The following is a 20,586-nucleotide window of genomic DNA, read 5'->3' as shown; positions in this document are numbered from 1 at the left end:
GCCTATGGTCACATACCCCAGCATCCAAAATGGAACTGGATCTTAAGTTTCCCTATTTACTACAGAACACTTCCTCTCAGAGAGTTCTAATATTAAAGTCTGGATATAGCACCTGCCTTTCAATTCTTGCTTTGCCTTCTACTATATCTCTTGCTGTCCTTTCTATTCACTTTAGCCAATTTACTCCCTTCTTCCTGGGTCAGTTCTTTCCATTTTGTCTCATGTTATTATGGAAAGAGAATTTCAAAGGCATACAGCAATTTTTCAAAATTAAAAAAAATAAAAATAATCCCTAACATAATAATCTGGATCTGCCCAATACTTGCTGACAGTATCTAAAGGCATTATTGTTTTAAAATTTATCAACAAGAGCTAAATTATGTTATACATATATACATACTTAAGAACTCAAGAAAGAGGATCATATGCTTTAGAAAATTTTCTATAAAATTATTTAAAATATCAAAACTTTTGGAGCCTAATAAGTGATGATCTAGATTTCTGAAAATTTCACTTATCTTTCCCCAACAATGCTGAATAAATGAAGTACCATATTTAGTGGGACTAAATATGACATCCTTTGCTTACAAAGATGTTATCATCATGTAAGTCTTACATGTTGTTTTCTAAATAGGGAAGATGGATTTACACTGATTCTGACACAATTCTTACCTAATGATGTTAATTTGTATGACAGGTGGCTGGGGTTAGGGGTTTTATGGAAACTAATGAATCTGAGGCAGCTAGGTCGTGAAATGAATAAAGCACCAGAGTTCAAATCCAACCTCTGACACTTGACTTTTACTTGCTATATGACCGTGAGTAACAATCCCATTGCCTCACAAAACAAAACAAAATGAGAACAAAACCACACCCAAATTAATTGACCTATACAGGGATCAGAATTTATAAATTTGGACTTCTTTATACAAGGTATAGTAACCAACTAAGAAAACCAAGACCAAAACCAAACCCACACCATAGAATTTTTATGGTAAATTAAGTTTGTTTGTGCTTAAATTTAATAAGAACTTTCCCCTTTTCATTTTCCTTTATGAAAGGTTATTTTGGAGGATAACTTTTTAATTGGAAGCACTTTACAACTGATTCCTTACTAACAGTATCAAAAGGCATTGTAAATAAAGTAGATCATTTTTGGAGAATAAAAGAGTTTATAAGATTTTGGAAATGGTTACAAGTTCTCTGATGATGTTATTTGTTGTCAGGGTTAAAGGAGGGTTGAGCGATTGTTATGTGGGTCTGTTCTCTCTTGTTCATGATTAATTACATTTGACTATATGACCTGGGTTTAAAAAAAAACCCAACTTTACAATATGATATACCTGCAAACTAAAGGGGAAGGAAACAGAAGGAAAATATGCTTTCTGGCAATCATCCCAGCATCCACAAATTGTTCTGCAACTGTATGGCTTTCTTTTTTTCTTTCTAAAATGTGCAGCCCCTGCTTTGAAAAACTAAAACTCTCCATTCAAAAGAAAATAATTGCAGAACAATGAACATCTCTTTGAACAGAGTATGTATTTTTACTTTTTAAAAGAACATTGTTCAATGGACATCATTAAGCATTCCTCTGACATATTTCTATTAGCTAAGTACTTTCTAATCACCTTCATTCCTTTCCCTTAACTCATTAGGGTAAAGTTATGGTCAGCCTTTTAAATAATTTGACTGAGAGGTAGAAATGAGATTTGTGATCTGCAAAAGTCTCCCAGAGTTTTAGGATTACTAAATCTGGTATTCACAAACTTCCATTAGATTACTTAATTCTTGCCATGTTTTCATTTTTGATTCCAATTGTATATAATCGTGTATAAAATAATCCATAGAGAAGAAATATATTCAAATGCTACCTCTAATGTGCTTCTGGTACTTATTAGCACCATAGCCATGGCCAAGTGACAACTAATCTCAGAGTTTCCTCATTTGCAAAATGAGAAAAAAAAAAAAACAGACATCTCAAAAGTCTCTTTTAGCTCTAAGTCTACAATCCTACTCTCTAAACCTATGATTTCAAAGCAGGTACTTAAATAATGGTAGGGGAAATTCCCCCAAAACAATAGAAAGGTTGGGGAGAGATCTTATTGCACTTTTCAATTTCTCTTATCTGCTTTTTTATAGTCTCATTGATATCATGTTTATATCATTATTCATCTTAGCTCCACTGTAATCCTCATATTCTTTTCACATTCTCAATTGTATTATTTACTTGTCTTTATCTTGCTTTCCCCATAATTTTCATATACTTTTCACAGTTATAAAAGAATATTTACTTGTGTGTTCATCTTATCTCCCCTATAATTCTAATACATATTTTATACTCTAAATTGTATATTTATATATGAATTTTATCTCTCCCATAATTTCTCAATCATACCATGTTTACTGAATATTCCTCTTATGGTCCCTGTTAATTGTTATACTTTTCATATTTTTCAGTTGCAGTATAACTCATGAATTCATCTTATCTTCTCTATAAATCATATATGCTTTTCATAGTTCCAAAAGTCTTAGTGTAGTTCTAACCTTCAAATATCCAATTTTAAATTATAATGACACTAAGAGTCTTGATTCAATACTTTTGTATTTATCTTGTCTCCCCTATAATTCTCTTATCCACTTTTCAAATTCTTTATGTATTTACTTGTATATCCATATTAGTCTCTCTATTTGAAATTTTTGATCAATCAACACTTTTAAAGTACCTGAAAATGTGTTAAATACTAACCACTCAAAGAAAAAGCAAAAACTCCCTCTGGCCGAAAGATGCTTACACTCAAGTGAGAGTCAATACAGTTTAAATAAGCACACGAGACAACCTGTTGGATGGAAGATAATCTTGGAAGGAAGGTACTAGCAACTGGGGGAGAAGGTAGGTGTGGAGAACAGTTGATGTTGGGAAAGGGAAAGGAGTACGGGATGACGCCTCAGATGCCAACTTGGGTGCCCCGCGGCAATGGTTTAGCCCTCAACAATAATAGAATGTTCAGAGGATTTGTCTGGGTATTAGTGGGAAACAACACTGAATTTTTGGATGTACTGAGTTTCAGATGTCTATTGGACATGCAGTGTGAGATGCTCAAGAGGCAGTAAGATACGGGAACCTGGAGGTCAGCCTAAAAGTGAGGGCTGGAGGAGGAAGATGCGAAAGGTTCTCCCACCCTGAGGGTGCCTTTTTTATTTATTTATTTTTTTTACAAATACCTCCTGAATGTATGGAAGGAGCATCACGATGAGGGAGGGAGTAGTGCCCCACTCTCTCAGCCCAGTTGCAGGATCCTTCTGCTTCCCCCCCTTCAGCCAGAGGTCTCCTACCCCTGGAGGTCATCTCCTCCATCCCCCACCCGATCATTCCCTTCCCTATTTCCTCCTCTTTCTTTCACCTGCAAGTCTAACTCAAGAATTTTATGCCCCTCCCCTTTCAGGGCCGCTGCCCCACCTCCCCTTTCAGGGCCGCTGCCCCATGTGGGGCTCTTGGCTCAGACCTTCGAAGATGTTGCCTCTTTAGCGGCACCCTCTAGTGGTAAGCTGCGGGGCAGCATGGTAGTAGGGGTGGGAGGAGGCAGCCAGCCTGGTTATTGTCACCCCCACCCCAGGGCACATTGGCCAGGCTGTGACAGCGAGTCTCCCAGCTCCGGGCTTCTCCCAAGTCTCTGACCCGCACTAATTGTGAGAAAAGGACGTTTGTTTTCTGCTTCTGTCTAATGGAAGCCTTCTAGTCTATTCGCCTGGCATGAGGCTCAAACAGTTGATCAGTGAATACTTAATTAAGTGCCTACTACTGTTAAGGTACTGTGCTAAACCCTGGAGATGTAAATACAAGGACTGAAATAATTCCCTGCTCACAAGGAGACTAACATTCTGGAGGGGAAGACAAGTACATAGGAAAGTACAAGCCTCAAAAATACAAAATTAACGAATGCAAATATACACCCAGTCACCAAATACAAGGCGTTTTGGTGGAGGGGGGCTCTGGCATTAGGGGGAGGAGGCCAGGCTTCCTGAAGAATCCTGTATTTATTACCTCGTGGTATATTACCGGGACCTTTGCAAGGATGTGTACTGGATACTACAAAAGGATAATCTCCCCAAGCAACAGAGCTCAATCTACAAACGTTTACTAAATACCTGCTAGGTGACAGGCAATATGCTAGTTGCTGGGGTTACAAATACCAAAAAAAAAAAAAAAAAAAAAAAAAAGAATCCCTACTCTTTAGAAGCCTACATTTCAAGAAAGATAATGTATACATAGATGTATGTTCCTAGGGACAGAATAAATATATGGAGAATAAATAAAAATAAACACCAGGCAGTTAGATGCATGATAGCTAGAGAAGGACACAAAGTACACGGTTCTATGTCCAGATTGTACCCAATGCCTTTTTTTCTGTAGTTAATACTGCAAAGGGGATTTTGCATGCTAACAAGAATGGTGAATCAGATGTATTTGGCAGCATAATCTATCCTTTTCAAGGGCCCCATTCTTTTTCTGCTGCTGCTACTACTTAGAACAAACAAAAGGTCATTATCCAAGTTCTCATTCAGTAATGATGGCTGGTATTTGTAAAGTCACTGGAGTTTGGGAGTCTTGTTTTTTTCCCCTTTTTTTTTTTAAATGAAATGGCTTTTAAAACCTCTAAGTGTGATATTGTTGTTGAAAGGAACATTTCCAAGCCTCATGATGACTTTTTCCTTCTCCCAGTTTACTGTATGAGACCATTAATCAATACTTTTTATCTTCTGAATTGATAGTTCATTCTTTGCCAATAGAGAAATGTTACCATGCTCAAGATTTCCTTTAGGAACTGAGGTGAAAACAACTCTGGAGAAAAGGCCAGCTCTGAAATGGGAACATCTCACATATTTGCAAATAGTATATTAAAGTCTTCTCTATTGGAAGAAACCCACTTCCATTATACACAATTGTTTCAATTACGTTGTCATGGTTACTTCTTTGCTTTACCTAACTCTTCATGATTGTAATTGTACAATTGATATCCATTAATTGTAAAGATAGAGACAATTCCAATATCAAGATTTTTTTGAGATACATGTGTGTTTTATTAAGTACAATACCTTCTATATTCATTGAACAATATGCGGAGAGACAGAGACAGGCTGATGAGACAGAGAAAGAGTAGGATATGATGAAGAGAGTGCTAAACTTGGAATATAGAAGACAAAGACTCAAATCTTATTTCCAACACTTTCTATTTATATGACCACAGAAGATATTTAACACTTCTAGAGTTGTTTTCCCATTTCCAACAGGGGATAACAATAGGATTGTGCAATCTATCTTGCAAAAATTTCTGATGCCATCCCCCTTATTTTACAGAAGAGAAAACTGGGATATTAAGGAAATTGCCCAAAGTCAGATAAATGAGTAGCAGCTGACATTTACATAACATTTTAAAGGTTGTAAAATACTTTTCACCCATAATTTCATTTGGTACTCTTTCCCTGTGACAGAAGTACTACAAATATCTCCATTTTATAGACAAGTAAACTTCTGAGAGGCCCAAATGAGATAATGTATGTACTGTGTTCTTCAAATCTTAAAGTCACATAAATATTATTAATATATAATTTATTCAATCTAAGGAAGATACATTTATTATTATGCTGGCTTATATTGCATATTTTGTTGGATTTAATGGGGCAGTTAGGTGGCAGAGTAGATAGAGCACTGGGTCTGACATCAGAAAGAGTTCAGTAAATATTTCTCTAACTATAAAAAGGGTGAACTCTGAAAACTGTGTCCCCTAAATTGTGTACCTTTTTGACATGGGTGAACTCTCTAAAAATTGTGTAAAATAATCACTGAACCTATGTCCCTTTTGATCTGCAAAAGAAGAGAGATTGGGGTCTCCCAGGCTCCTAAGAGTCTAGGAGAGAACATACTTTTCAGGCTGGGTCTTTTCTAAGGCAAATCATCCATCCCATTGATAGTTGGATCCTCATTCAGGAAGCCTTCAAAATGATTTCCATTCACTTAGAGATGTGGGCCTGATATTGATAAGCATCTAGGCCTGGGGACTTCGGCTTTCTTTTCCATTTGAAACCTGAGCCTCAGATTTCCTATTAAAAAACAATTTTAAACTCATTTCTTTGCAGAATGTCCAAAGCAGGACTATGTCTTTCAAGAAACTTCTCCTTGGAATAGTTGCTTCTCAGGATTCCTGCCCACTGTGAAGACATTCTCTTTTCATTGCTAAACCCCGTTTCCATACTAGGACCTTGCCATTGAGGAAGTCAGTCTCCTAGCAAAGCTGACTTCTCATCCAACAATAAACTTCCCTTTTTACCACTTAAAACTTTTCAGGTTCATGAATTCTTTCACAAAGAACCTGCGTGGACCAGAAGGGGATTTCCCACCTCAATTCTTTGCATTGCCACTAACCTCATCATCTATACCCATATAAATAAATCAATATAGGTAGATTTATTTTTTTCTGGAACAACTAGGTGAAGTAATAAATAGACTGCCAAGCCCGAAGTCAGGAAAATATTCTGAGTGATTTCAGAGTTCAAATCTGGTTTCAGACACTTTCTAGCTGGGTAACTTGAGCAAATCCTTCAACCTTGTCTGCCTCAGTTTCCTCATCTGTAAAATGAGCTGGAGAAGGAAATGGCAAACCACTTCAGTATCTCTTCCAAGAAAACCCCAAAAGTAATCATAAAGAGTCAGATACAGCTGAAATGAATGAATATTAACAAAGGTCAAAATGATAATAGTATATCTACACAATCCCAAAACCCTTATAGTGATTGGTTATTCGAAGAATCCTCAGTGTACAAGTAAGTTAGAGAACACTGACTTTGAACAATAACAAATAGTAATTTTATTGTATAATCTATCATTTCAGTCATGTCTAACTCTTTGTGATCCTGTGAGGGATAGAAAATCCTATCCAAAAATAACTATTCAGAGATCACTCATAGAAAAGCAGAATTATTTATTAGAATCTCGAGAAGTGGGCCCCATCATGGTCTGTGAGCCAGATTCACAGCAGGAGAGAGCCACTCCCTTGAAGATGTTCACAACTTTTATACATTTCAGACAAAGAACCTCCAAAATCCCACCCTCCATAGGTTGTGATTGGTCATACAATTCTGCACTCCCCCCCTTTTGTTCAGTGGAAGGCAGCCGACAGGTGATTTACAACCTTTGGTCATTTCATGCCATATTTGGCAATGGAATGCAGCCTAAGCCTTCACATGACTGGGGCCTATAGGCCTGATTTTATGTTAGCTAGCAGTCTCTGATCAATATGTGCTTAATCTGTAAGTTCTTCACCATATCTTACTCCACACAATCCTATTTGGGGTTTTCTTGGCAGAAATAGTGGAGTGATTTGCCATTTCATTTTACAGATGAGGAAACTGGGGCAAACAAGGTTATGTAATGAGCCCAGGGTCTCACAGCTAGTAAGTGTCCTAGGCCATATTTGAATACAGGAAGATGAATCCTCCTGACTTTGGGCCTTGTACTCTATCCATGTCATTCCCAAAAAGTACTATTCTTTTTTTTAATCACTCAGACTTTGTCTTTTTGTTGATTTGTCAGATACAATAGATTCAAATTCCCTTCTCCTTCCCTTTGAAGCTTGTTAATATGGGGAGAGGATTCCCTTTCCTAAATTGATGTAATCACATAGACAAATCACCAGTCAATCAACCAAGCTCAGAAGTAATTACAAAGCATAAACTAAGTATTAAGGAATTTTTCTCACTATTCTACCACTTAATGTAAGAATACCTCCATAAGCAATTAGAAAGAGATTGTTAGTCTCAGATTAGCACATGATGAGAAATGATGACTCATGTGAAATACCTCATATTTGGCTAAAATAATAAGCTGGATTGATGTATAAAAGCAGTAGTCAGTTCTGCAGTGAGCTCATCTGGTAGTAAAGGGATTCTAAGTTTAGAAGTTCAAGACTCTAGGCCCAAGAGGAAATCACTGTGGGGTGAGGGCAGGATTAGAATTTAGGGGGTTGGGATTAAAGGATTTCTCTGTCTACTATTCCCATCTTCTACTGATGGTGGGACTCAAAAGACTAAAACATTATCAAGCAATGTCTCTAGATATTAGTGGAGAAACACATCAAAGAGGAACAGGGTAAAATACCTCATGGCAAAGAGAGACACCAACTATGAATTCTAGAAAGGGGTTGACTTTTAAGAATGCAGTAGAGAGCTACCCATTAAGTAAGCATTATAAGAATGACATGGAGGGGGAGAATTCCTTCCAGTTCAAGAGTAGTGAATTATCCCTTTACCATATGGGATCTCTACATATTCCTCATTACCATTTTATTCTAAAGTAGAACCCACTTTCCTCATGGTCATTATCTGTATTTATGGGACAACTCATTTAAGGATCCAGGAGAATGTGGGGGGGTTTTGTTTGTTTGTTTGCTTTTTTTGTTTATTTGTTTGTTTTTTAAACAACTATTTGTATTAATCCACTTAAATCAATACCTTTAGACAAAACTCATTTTTTTTTTTTTTTTAGTTTTGCTGCAGCTAAGGACCTGGAGTCAGACTCATCTTACTGAATTCAAAACTAGTCTCAGACACTTATTAGTGGTGTGACACTGAGCAAGTCACTTAACCCTATTTACCCCAGGTTCCTTATCTATAAAATGAGCTGGAGAAGAAAATGCGAAACCACTTCACTATCTTTGCCAAGAAAACCGCAAATGGGGTCACAAAGAGTTGGACTTAACTGAAAAACAAAAGCGAATATAGACTATTAGCTTATAAAACATTGATGGAGTTATTAAAGATACAAACTCTCAGATTCACCTATTTTCTTTAAAATGTGATAAAACAGGTCATCTATCTTTCAAGATAACATGTAAATGATTAAAATTAGTTACTTATTAATAATACCCATAATACCTAGTTCAAATGATTATTGTGAGTTTCAAATGATATAATCTATGTAAAATCCTTTGAAAAGTGCCTAGTGACAACGCACTATTGGTAGAGTTGTGAACTGATCCAACATACCTGGAAAGCAATTTGTAACTATGCCCAAAGGAATATAAAATGGTATCTACCTTTGACCCACCAATACCACTGCTAAGGCTAGATCTCAGAGAGATTTAAAAAAAGGAAAAGGACATCTACCTATCTATTTATACATACATTTATAGAAGCTTTTTGTGGTGGTAAAAATTTGGAAATTGAAAGTCTGCCCATCAATTGGGGAATGGCTGAACAAATTGTGGATTATGATTGTGATGGAATACTATTGTGCTGTAAGAAATGACATACATAAAGTAATACAAAAATGAAGTAAGCAGAGCACTGTATATAGTAAGACCAATATTGCATGTTGACCAGTTGTGAATGACTTTTGATATTCCCAGCAATACAATTATCCAAGACAATTCCAAAGGACTTATGATTTAAAATGCTATTTACCTTTATAGAAAGAGTTGATGGAGTCTGAATGCAGATTGAAGCATATTATTTTTACTTTTTTTTTGGTGTATATTTACTTTTACAACACAACTAAATTGGAAATATATATTTTCATGACTGAACATGTATAACCTATATTACATTGCTTGCCTTCTTAATGAGGGATGAGGGGAGGAAAGGAGGGAGAGAATTTGGAATTAAAAATTAAACAAATTTTAAACATTGGTTTTACATGTAATTAGAAATTAAAAAAAAACACACATCAAAAATGAAAGAAAAAATAATGAATGAAATTTGAGTAGCCCTGTTTGATAGAGAGCAGTGCTGATTGATGAAATCTTGCCACCTCAGGAGGAGACATAGAACTTCTGACAGGATAGAGGGGGAACTTTGTCATGAGCACTGGTAAGAGACCAGGTCTTTAGGAATCAGAACAAATGAAAGTAGAGGAAAGGAGAGGAGATGAGAGGAGAAGAGAGGAGAGTAATGGCGAGAAGAGGAAAGAAAAAAGGAAGAGGAAGGAAAGGGAAGGAAAGGGAAAGGAAGGAAGGAAGAAAGGAAAAAGGGAAAGAGGAAAAGGAGGGAAGGAGAAAGGAATGAGGGAAGGGGAAAAAGGAAGGAGGAAAGGAAAGTGGGATGGATGGAGAGAGATAGAAGTACTTAATAGTGTAACATAAAAAATTTGAATTATAAGTTTTATTTGGAATAATTTTTGTCAACTGTCCATCTACATGATACTGAGACAATGGGAATATAAAAACCATTTACTTCCCTATCGTTTCTTGTGTTTCATTTTCATAAAATTCAGTTCAACTGAAGTTTACAGGAAGAAAAGATATTGGAAACTATTCATATTAAAAGTTTCCAGTTTGCATCAGTTCATATCCAGAAAGAGTAAGAGTTGTTTAATTGATTCACATAGACATACAATATCTTGCTTTCATGGAACATCTACAAACTTAGGATTCAAATTTGGGGGGCAATGGGACCCCTTCCTTGATCATGGTGCATTTTATGCCAATAACCTTTACTTCTCACATCTTAACCCCTAGCATGGTGTTAGAGTGATGCAAAAAAATGACAGACCAGTCCATCATGTTCAAATACCCTATTCAATAACTATTAGAAATCTGGAGTCCTATATAAAAACAGTGTTTAAAATAATAAGAAAATGATACTAATCAATTGTCGGGAAACTTTACCCACTAATTTCCCTCTACTTTCCTAAACCAATACTGTTCTAGAGAATTTTTAAAAAAATATTTTTCCCATGATCATCTTATGAATGTCATTGTGGTTATAAGAACACCTTAGAATAATTCCTATTCAAAAAAAGAAAAAAATCACTCTCTAAGAAATTCCCCAACTCAACCCTAAAGCTCAACTTTCTCTCCTTCTGAGATCCTCATTTTGGGAATTCGCTAACATTGACATAACTATCAGTCAACAAATCACCTTGATCTGAAAGAAATATCATTTTCTTCCCAAGTTAATTGTTTTATTGTTTTTAAAATTTGAAAAAAAAGTAAAAAGACTATTTTTCTCATATTGAAGACACCAATTCTATTTGGCCATCTCTAACTCAGTAGTACAGGCACCAGAGAATAACTACTAGATTCATTGTCCACATATAATTCTCTTCTTTTTTTTGCAAAGACTTTAGAGACAAAAATGGATTTTTCAATACTTATTTTACTCTTGCACTTAAGGAAGAGAACAATCTCATGAAACTCCATCTTGGAACTAGTTTTAGTATTTGGTCAGAGCTTCCTCAAATAGATATTGGGGCCTTGGGGATTAGGGTAAGAAGGGCAGTAATTCTAACTTTGTCCTGATGCAATCAAAACACAAGCAAACCAATAGGAGATTTATATGATTATATATATATATATATATATATATATATATATATATATATATATATATATATATATATATGTATATGTATATATATGTATATATGTGTATATATATATATATGTATATGTATATATATGTATATATGTGTATATACATATATATAAATTGTCCATGAATTAAACCTCAATGAGTCTCAATTTTATAGCATAGATATTCATTTTTCAAATCCTGTATCCCATGCATGTGTACTAGGCTCTATGAGACTCCTTCCTCAATTTATATTGACGTTAGTAGGCTGGTTCCCAGAATGGGGCTTCTACCCTACTTATCTAATGTTTATATTGGCCATAGTAGCTGAATTTCTATTACTATTTCTCATTTTTTAAAAAATCAACCAATCACCACAATTGCTTTTAGATAGAGTATTTACTGAAAAAGCAGAGTAAGAATAGTAGTTACCAAAAAAAAAAAAATCCCCCCTCCCATCAAACAAGTACAAAACAAAACAATCAAACAATTGGGAGGGCATCCTCCTCTTATAAATCAGATATGGCTACTGGAAAAAAATGGGCTCAAATTTTAAATATGATGGCAATGAGACAAATATGTACAAAGCATGTGTGACAGAGGGATACTTTCTAACCTTGAAATTCATTTTCTTCCTTCCTAGCATCCTTGAAAACCTGTTCCGAGCTCTTTGCTATCTAGGGTCAGACCTATTTTACCATGAGGAATCTATGTTCTTGAAGTTATCACTGTTCCTGGATTGATGTTTTTCCCCAAATGTCTTCAAACACGTTGTCTGTTGACAGACACCACCATGTTAACCACTGCTATTTCTATTTGCCAGCTGGATTCCATTGATCTCAGACTCACATGATGTAAGGGCAGAAGAGGGGAGAGAAGGAATAAACACATACAGATAGAGACAGACATACAGAGAAATAAGACAAAAGAGACAGAGATTAGACAGACAAATGAAAACAGAGACAAAGAGAAACAAAGGTAGAGAGACAAAGATACAGAGTAGCAAAGATAGAGACAGATAGAAAGACAGAGACATTAAAAAAGAGACAGACATAGAGAAAAATCAATGAAGAGAGATCCCATGCAACATTTCATCTCCTAACTCTTTGTTTTTTCACCAGCTTTCCTCCATACCTAGAATACTCTCTCTCCTCCCCTTCTGCCTTTTAACTTCCTTAGCTTCAGTCAAATCTCAACTAAAATCTCAATATTTTTCCAGTTTTCCCTCCTGAACATCACATCATCCCTTTCTAACTAGAATACTGAGATTATCTTCTATATATAATATACTTATGTATATATTATAAATAGAAGTTAATCTATACATTGTGGCAACTGCATTAGCACCCTGGATACCTTAGAATCAGCTAAGGAGTCAGGATAAGCAAAAATCTTTATTCTTGGTCTTTAGTGGTAGAAATGAAGTGAATGGCCGCATAGGATCTCTGCAACCTCACTTCTTTGTCTCCTGCCCAGAGTGGGTCAGGCTAGTCTTCCTGCACCTCCTAGCCCCTCCCACAATTCTCTGTATATACCAAACGATTGGGCCAGGACAGGATAGTGGGAAGGGCCATTTTCAAGCATATTCTAATAGAGTATTGTCCAATCGGTAATTAGTCTCAAGCAATCAATTGTCTGACTTCAGTGCATTGACTCAAGAGTTTCAGCCCTTCACAATATATATAAGATATAGACACATAGAGATGTCTATGTGTTGTATGTGTAATTATTTTCACATTTTTCTTCCTCATAATGTGAGCTCTTTGAGAGCATAAATCATGTTTCTGTCTTACTATATATCACCAAGACTTAACAGAGTGCCTGGTATATAGTAAAAAGTTAATAAATGCTTGTCAATTGATGACTGATTGATAAGGCATCTGCAAATTTGATGAGTATACCATCTGTGCTTTTATCTAGGTCAATGAAAAAAAAATAGCACGGGGCCAAGCACAAACATTGGTACTACTCCACTGGATGCCTCTTGCTATTTTAAATTGAATTATAAATAACTATACTTTGAGCCCAGACATCCAACCAATTCTGAATTCATTTGATTTTATTTTTACCCAATCCATATTTCTCCATCTTCTTCACAATGATAATCTGAATAACTATATCAAAAGCTTTAAGCAAACTCTATCCATAGCATTCCCATCATCAATTAGTTTAATAATAATATTATCAAAATAAAAAATGAGATTAATCTGTTGAAATCTATCCTTAATAATGTCATGTGGACTTTTTGTAAATCATTGCTTCTTTATGTATTCCTCAACCATCTCTTAAAGGTCAGTTCTAGAATTTTACCCAAGAATCTATATGAAGATCATTGGTCTATAGTTTACAGACTAGTGAAAACATTTCTGTTTTGTTTTTTTAAACAATGTTGTATAAAGCCACACCAAATGAAATCATTTGGATACAGATAGGTAGTATATTCAGATAGGTAGCATTTCAAGAAGCATTTCAATTATTTCTAGATGATATTTTTGGAGCACATTGTAAATATTTAGAAATAAATTTTTGTAAATGTTAATCAATTTTTTGTGACTCCTGGTTTCTGGATCTTGTACCAAGTAGACCAATGTCAATGCTCCATCACACTTTGCTTATGGTGCCATTTTTCTTATTATTTAGACAAATAAGCCCGTTTATTTGCATCTAAAAATGTATTATTAGGTTTTTCTTCTTTAAAATTTGACCATAAGAACATCATACCACATAAAATTTTGACAATTATTTAATAAAATGATGGTTAGCCCTGTGACAATTTCTAAAACTCTTTTTTGGAACCAAAGAAGAAAAATTATGCCTTTTTATTTTTTATTAGTTTTTTTTAAACTTTCAAAACATATGTATGGCTAATTTTCATCATTCCCCTTGCAAAACCTTGTATTCCAATTTTTTCCTCCCTTTTCCCCATCCCCTACTCCAGATGGCAAGTAATCCAATATATGTTAAACATGTGCAATTCCTCTATACATATTTCCACAATTACCATGCTGCACAAGAAAAATCAGATCAAAAAGGAAAAAAAATGTAAAGAAAACAAAATGCAAGCAATTAACAACAAAAAAGTGAAAATACTATGTTGTGATACATACTTAGTCCCCACAGTCCTCTTTCTGAATACAGATAGCTCTCTCTATCACAGGATCATTGGGACTGCCTGAATCATCTCATTGTTTAAAAGAACCATGTTCATCAAAATTGCTCATTGTATAATCTTGCTGTTGCTGTGTCCAATGATCTCCTGATTCTACTAGTGGTTCTACTAGCTCACTTAGCATCAGTTCATTTAAGTAGCTCCAGGCTTCTCTGAAATCATCCAGCTGATTGTTTCTTACAGAACAATAATATCCCATAAAAACATATTTAGCCATTCTCCAACTAATAGGTATCCACTCAGTGAAACAATGCAAACTGAATCAATAGGACTTTTGTTTGCTGCATCATAAGAGTTTTCATTTTTGTCTTTGTGGAATGAATGTCTTTGTGTGGAGGTTTGATTCCTTCAATAATGACACTCAGGGAGAGACATTGGTGAAAGGAAGAAGAAGAGCCTGGGGATCCCTTCTCCTATTGAAGCCAGGAAACCCTAAGAAACAGGCTTTGATCTTTGACCATTTGTTTTTGTTTGTTTTTCTCAAGTGTAGGTGGAGATATTGAAGTCCCTGATCTTATGAGTTTCAAAAGGTCAAAAAATCAGGCATCTAGACATCCCAGCATTTGCAGTTGGTTCAACATCTGTGCTCAAAAAGTTAAAAAATATACTTTGGGGACTTAGTCCAGCAATAGTTTTTTAAAAGTCTAATACAGCAGTCATGCCACATTAGGCAATGAAGTTGGGAGGAACAATGCTATATAGAAATTAAATTACATTTGAGCTGACTTCCCAGAAACTAAGATGGATATAAAAAAAGTGTGTCCCTGGAATGTTCTGGGGAAATGGTTGTAGTTTTCTTATTAATCAGTCAGTTAACAAACTGTTCAAAATACAAGGCAAACTGTTTAATAATACAGCAATACAAATCTATGTTCCAATCACTAATGCCAAAGAGGCCAAAGTTGTTCATTGATATGAAGACCTACAATATCTTCTAGAAATAACATCAAAAAAGATGTCACATTCATCATAGGGGATTGGAATGCCAAAGTGGGAAATCAAAAGATAATTGAAATAACAGGCAAATTTGGCCTTAGAGTACAAAATTAAGAAAGCTGGAGACTAATGGAATTTTGTCTAGATAACTTGATGCTCACAGCAAACATTCTTTATCAGTAACTCAAAGATGACACTGTACATGCACATCACCAGATGATTCAATGTGAAAATCAGATTAATTATATACTTTGCAGCCAAAGGTGGAAAATAAGAAACTCATGATCTCAGTCACAGTCAGATCCAGATCTTGTCAGTTAAAACAAGATCTGGATCTAACTGTGGCTTAAATCATGAGTTTCTTTGTTGTGATATGGGAGCCACCTGCCAGTGGCTGCTGGAGGTCTAATGATCTCCAAGGAGATCATTACAGTCTCTTACAAGGAGACTGTGAGGCAGTTGCATTCTCTGGCTTCTCTCCTCTTCCCTCTTGCCTACAATTTATTTCATTCCCAATCCACAAGGAATATCTGCAAAGGCTGCTTTGCAACTCCTTCAAGTTTATGATTCATAGCTGTGGAGGCTCTCAGAGAATTGACCTGCCCCTTCACTTAGGCACCATACTTTTAACATTTTTTATTTTAAAATTTAGGCTTATATTGAAGAAATCAATTAAAATTATCAGATCATATAGCTCCAACCTAAATAACTACACTTATGAATATGGAATAGAAGTGATTAATAGATTTAAGAGATTAGATAGAGTAGATAGAGTAGCCTGAAGAATTATGGACAGAGACTTACAATATTGTATGAGAGGCAGCCAAAAAATACCAAAACTAAACATTCAAAAGAAAAAAGAAGAGCAAGAAAACAACATGGCTAAATGGTGAAACTTTATAATTAGTCAAGGAAAGAAGAAAGTGAAAGAAGAAAGGAAAAGATAAACCCAACTGAATGCAGAATTACACAGATTAGCAAGGAGAGATAAAGTTTTTTTTTTTTAAATGAGCAATCATTTCCTGGCAAATAGAGGAGAAAGAAATGAAAGTAGTATTAGATTTTATATTCGTAGGCTCAAAGATCACTACAGATGGTGACTACAGCCATGAAATTAAAAGATACTTGATCCTTAGAAGGAAAGCTTCAGCAAATATATACAGCATACTAAAAAGCAGAGATGTAATCTTGCTTTAAAAAGTCTGTACAGTCAAAGGAATGGTTTTTCTCAAAAATAATGTATGGCTGTGGGACTTAGATTATAAGGGACTTGGATTAATCATTTTTGAGTACTACAGAATCAATACTTTCAAATTATGATGCTGGAAAAGACTTTTGAGGATCTCTTGGGCAGTGAGGAGATCAAAACAGCCAATATTTAAAGAAATTAATTCATATTATTTGTTGAAAGGTTGAAAATTGAAGCTAAAGCTTTAATACATTGGCCACATAATGGAAAACAGAACTCATTAGAAAAGCCCTGATCTTGGGAAAGATTAATGGCAAAAGGAGAAGGGGATGACGGAGATTGAGATGGATAGAAAGTGTCATAGAAGCAATGAAAATATATTTGAACAGATTTTGGGAGATAATGGACAGAAAGACCTGGTGGTTTTATGGTCCATGGGAATGATGGGAAATCAGACACAGCTGAATGACTGAACAATAACAATATATGCCAGGCACTATGCTAAGTTGGGGATATAGAAATACAAGCAGAAAGAAAAGATAGTCCCTGTCCTGAAGGAACTTACATTTTAACAGGGAAAGACAACATAGAAAAGATATCTCAAAAGAAATGGATAAGGAAGATGAAAATGCCAAGAGGGCATGGCAAAGAAGGATTAGAATTAAGTAAGTAGTATAGCCTGGAAAAGAATATAGACATGGAGATTTCAGAGGAGAAAAGAAGACACAGAGAGACACAAAGAGAAAGAGAAAAACAGAGGGAGACAGACAAGCTCGAGCACACACACACATATACACACACATACACAGAGACGAAAAGAAACAGAGACAAAGATATACATATATAGAAATTAGAGACATACATAAAGAGACAGAGAGACTGAGAAAGACAGAAGGATGGAGAGGTTTCTAAGGACATGGTAGAAAAAGTACAGGAGAGAATCAGTTTGAAGAAGAATGAAGATATAATATTGTTATATCTTCCTAGGAAAAAACCTCTTTCTAAGTTAATTTATATTAATCTGTTAAATGAAATAGGATGATATTCATTTAGTACCTATTAGAGGCAAGAATATAACCAATGAAGCCTGAAGACAATAGCAGACTATCCCTACTCATCCCATTTGCTAGGCAAAAGGACAAACTAGAACCTTGAGAGAAACATGTAAGCTTTTGAGGTCAAAGTATTCTTAGCAGCTAGTGCTAAATAAATATTTTTATTAAATAAATAGATATTGAGATATAGGTTTGGAAATCATTCAAATAAAGATGATAGTTAAGATACAATATATAAATACTAAAGTCAAGGATGACAATATAGATGAGAAGAGAGGATGGAGCAGTATAGAATCCTTTATTTAGTGGATGAGTGTACTCTTCATTTGCTGTATTATTAGAGGAGTTAAACCACCAAGACCTTGACTTCCATTTTCCCTTCGACCCTGAGGGAGACAGCCCAAGACTTTAAATCCAAAAGCTCTGGGAATAGCAAAATATACAGCCCATTGCTCTTAATCCCCACCTTGGGGAGCCAGGGAACTTCTCCTGAAGTTGCAACAGCCACAGCTACCAAAGACTCATAATAAAATGTTCTTGTTACCAAAATCCTTGGTATTATCAAATGGTTGGACATTAGAAACTGATATGGTTTTGTAAGTGGAAATGACATTAAAAAGGAAATATTGTCATCTGTTTCATTACTCCATCCTTTATACCATGAGACTTTTCCATTTGACTTGCAGGTAAAACCTAGATGTGTCCTCAGCTTCATTTTAGAATTAAGCTACTTGAAAGTAGAGAGTATCCTACTTTCTTTTTTGATCTTCAGTATTTAGCATGGTATTTTGCACATAGTAATGACTTAATAAATGTTCTTTTTTCATTCATAAAGAAGAGAGAGAGTAATGTTTTTCATACAGGATTATAACTGGAATAATGAAGATGATTTTGGTATAACATCACAGTAGGTTGCCCTTTCTAAAAACTAATCAGTGTTAGCTATCTAAATGTGTATTACTCATAATTCAACTACTTCTTGGCTTAGAGGAAAGAACATTCTCTACCTTCCCTTCAATTTATCAATCTATGACTCTATAATCACATCTCCTTGTAAAGACTGAGGTTCTTTTAAAGGTATCTCTTTATAGTGTTGACTTGTCATTAATTTGTTATGATTTTGATGACAGAGCAGATGATGTATTGAATTTAAAAATTTTGCCAATTGATTGTTGAAATATGATAAATCAGAAACAGTATCCTGGATAATTGCACTGTGGAAAAGTGCTATACAGAAAGAAGTTAAACAAAATCTACTCTGTGTTTTCAAATATAGCAACTCATCTGATCTTCCAAGAGTCCACGTTCTTATGTTACAGATGGAAACGTCAAAAAAAACTAAAAATTCATTCATCACCTCTGATTAAAGCCAGAATATTTAGATTTCAATCACCCATTTGAAAGCTGTGTGAAACCAATAATTAATATTTCCATTCCCTTCTAAGCTTCCAATACTTCTATAAAAGTAATTTTATGATGACAAGATGTTGGTCAATGTATTTTATTTACTGAGAATTCCTTTCATCTGAACTACTAATTCCTGAAACTGTGAATACTGTTCACTCCATGTTCAATATTGTTCCTTCTGAGGTTCATAGCTGTTAGGTTATTTCAAGCAATCAAGGTTTGAGCAATTACCAGATGATTTTGATATAGCTGGAAATTTCCAAACCCAGCTGGAAGGTTGGATGGCATTTGATAATAGAGCAAGTCAATTTAGAACAAATCAAATAATGTATCTTTAGAACAAGCTGGATTCCCAGGTCCAGAAGATTACTTCAGAAGACGCTATTGATCTAAATCCTCTAGAGGGAGGCATGTTTTGATCAGCATCAGCATCTCTACCCACGTCAGCATAATATATTTTAAAGCTTTAGGGCAGCAATTGGCCTCAGAGGGTTTCAGAAGTAGAACATTCATAGAATCATAGCTCTAGTATTAAAAAGGATTCCAGTGTCCATTTAGTCGAATCCTCTCATTTTACAAATGAAAGTGAAGCACAAGGAGGACTTGTCCAGGGTCACATTAGTATCAAAGGTAGAATTTGAACACAGGTTCTCTGAATCAAAAATCATTATTCTCTTATACCAAGCTGTTTCCCAGAATTTGTTTTATACATTAATGAATTTGGTAATTATTTTCCCCCAAAGGAACAAGAATCAATCACTGCTGTAGGAAGAAAATATAATGAACCCATTATTGACCTGTGTGATAACCTGTGTGACAAGATTTCATATCAGTTGTATTTTCTGAATATGAGTTTATATTCCTGGTATTTGATACCTCTCAGCTGTCATTGACTAGTCTAATCTAGTAAGAACAAGAAACTTGGCACAGAGCCCCAGTAATGAAGCAAGCAGTCAGGTTTCCTTAGTTGCCCATTTGTGGAAGATAAGATGGCTCATTATGATGTAAAAGCCACTGACTCTATAAGCATGCTGGGAAAATCCAGCTGCATGTATTTTCTCCAGCAGACCCTGAGTGTTTTAAAGTGTTTTATATTTTTTATGTCAGATTTTCAACAACCTGGATTGTTCCAAACCCATTTAATTGGTATCCCAGTTTGTCCACATATCATGGTTTAGTTTTTACCTTCCTCTTTTGTTTTCTTTGGAACAGTATGAAAGCATGATCCCTTTGTGAAATATTTTAAAGGGAATCCTTATTATATATCAGATAATATTAATGAATGCCACAGTCTTGCCAGTTGAGGAGAAATTCTTTTTTTTAACCCAAGTTACATCTATGGCATTCCATTTAATTGTGTTTCTGAACCTGTTCACAGTTTGAAATGTCTCAAACAATTGGATGATAGATATTTTTTGTTTTGTAAAGTTTTTCTTACTGTGAGTGACTTGATCTATAAGGCACAAGGCCAAGATACGTTGTTATCC

The 20,586-nt window shown here is 35.1% G+C and overlaps 1 protein-coding gene across 2 annotated transcripts in view; it reads right to left on the bottom strand.

Moving 5' to 3' along the window:
• Nucleotides 1-9,238, bottom strand: part of LMNTD1 (lamin tail domain containing 1) — a 140,612-nt gene extending 131,374 nt beyond the window's left edge. Inside the window, exon 1 of one of the 2 annotated variants that reach the window (XM_074268817.1) lies at nucleotides 9,178-9,238. The gene's annotated coding sequence lies outside the window, so the exon portion shown is untranslated. The remainder of the gene's footprint in view (nucleotides 1-9,177) is intronic. The other variant, XM_074268815.1, reaches the window with a different exon arrangement.
• Between the last annotated feature and the right edge of the window lie 11,348 nt (nucleotides 9,239-20,586).

Source organism: Sminthopsis crassicaudata, chromosome 5 (genome assembly GCF_048593235.1).
Source record: "Sminthopsis crassicaudata isolate SCR6 chromosome 5, ASM4859323v1, whole genome shotgun sequence".
NCBI lineage: Eukaryota > Metazoa > Chordata > Mammalia > Dasyuromorphia > Dasyuridae > Sminthopsis > Sminthopsis crassicaudata.
The sequence above is the reverse complement of the archived record's forward strand: the minus strand, read 5'-3'. Positions and strand labels throughout refer to the sequence as shown.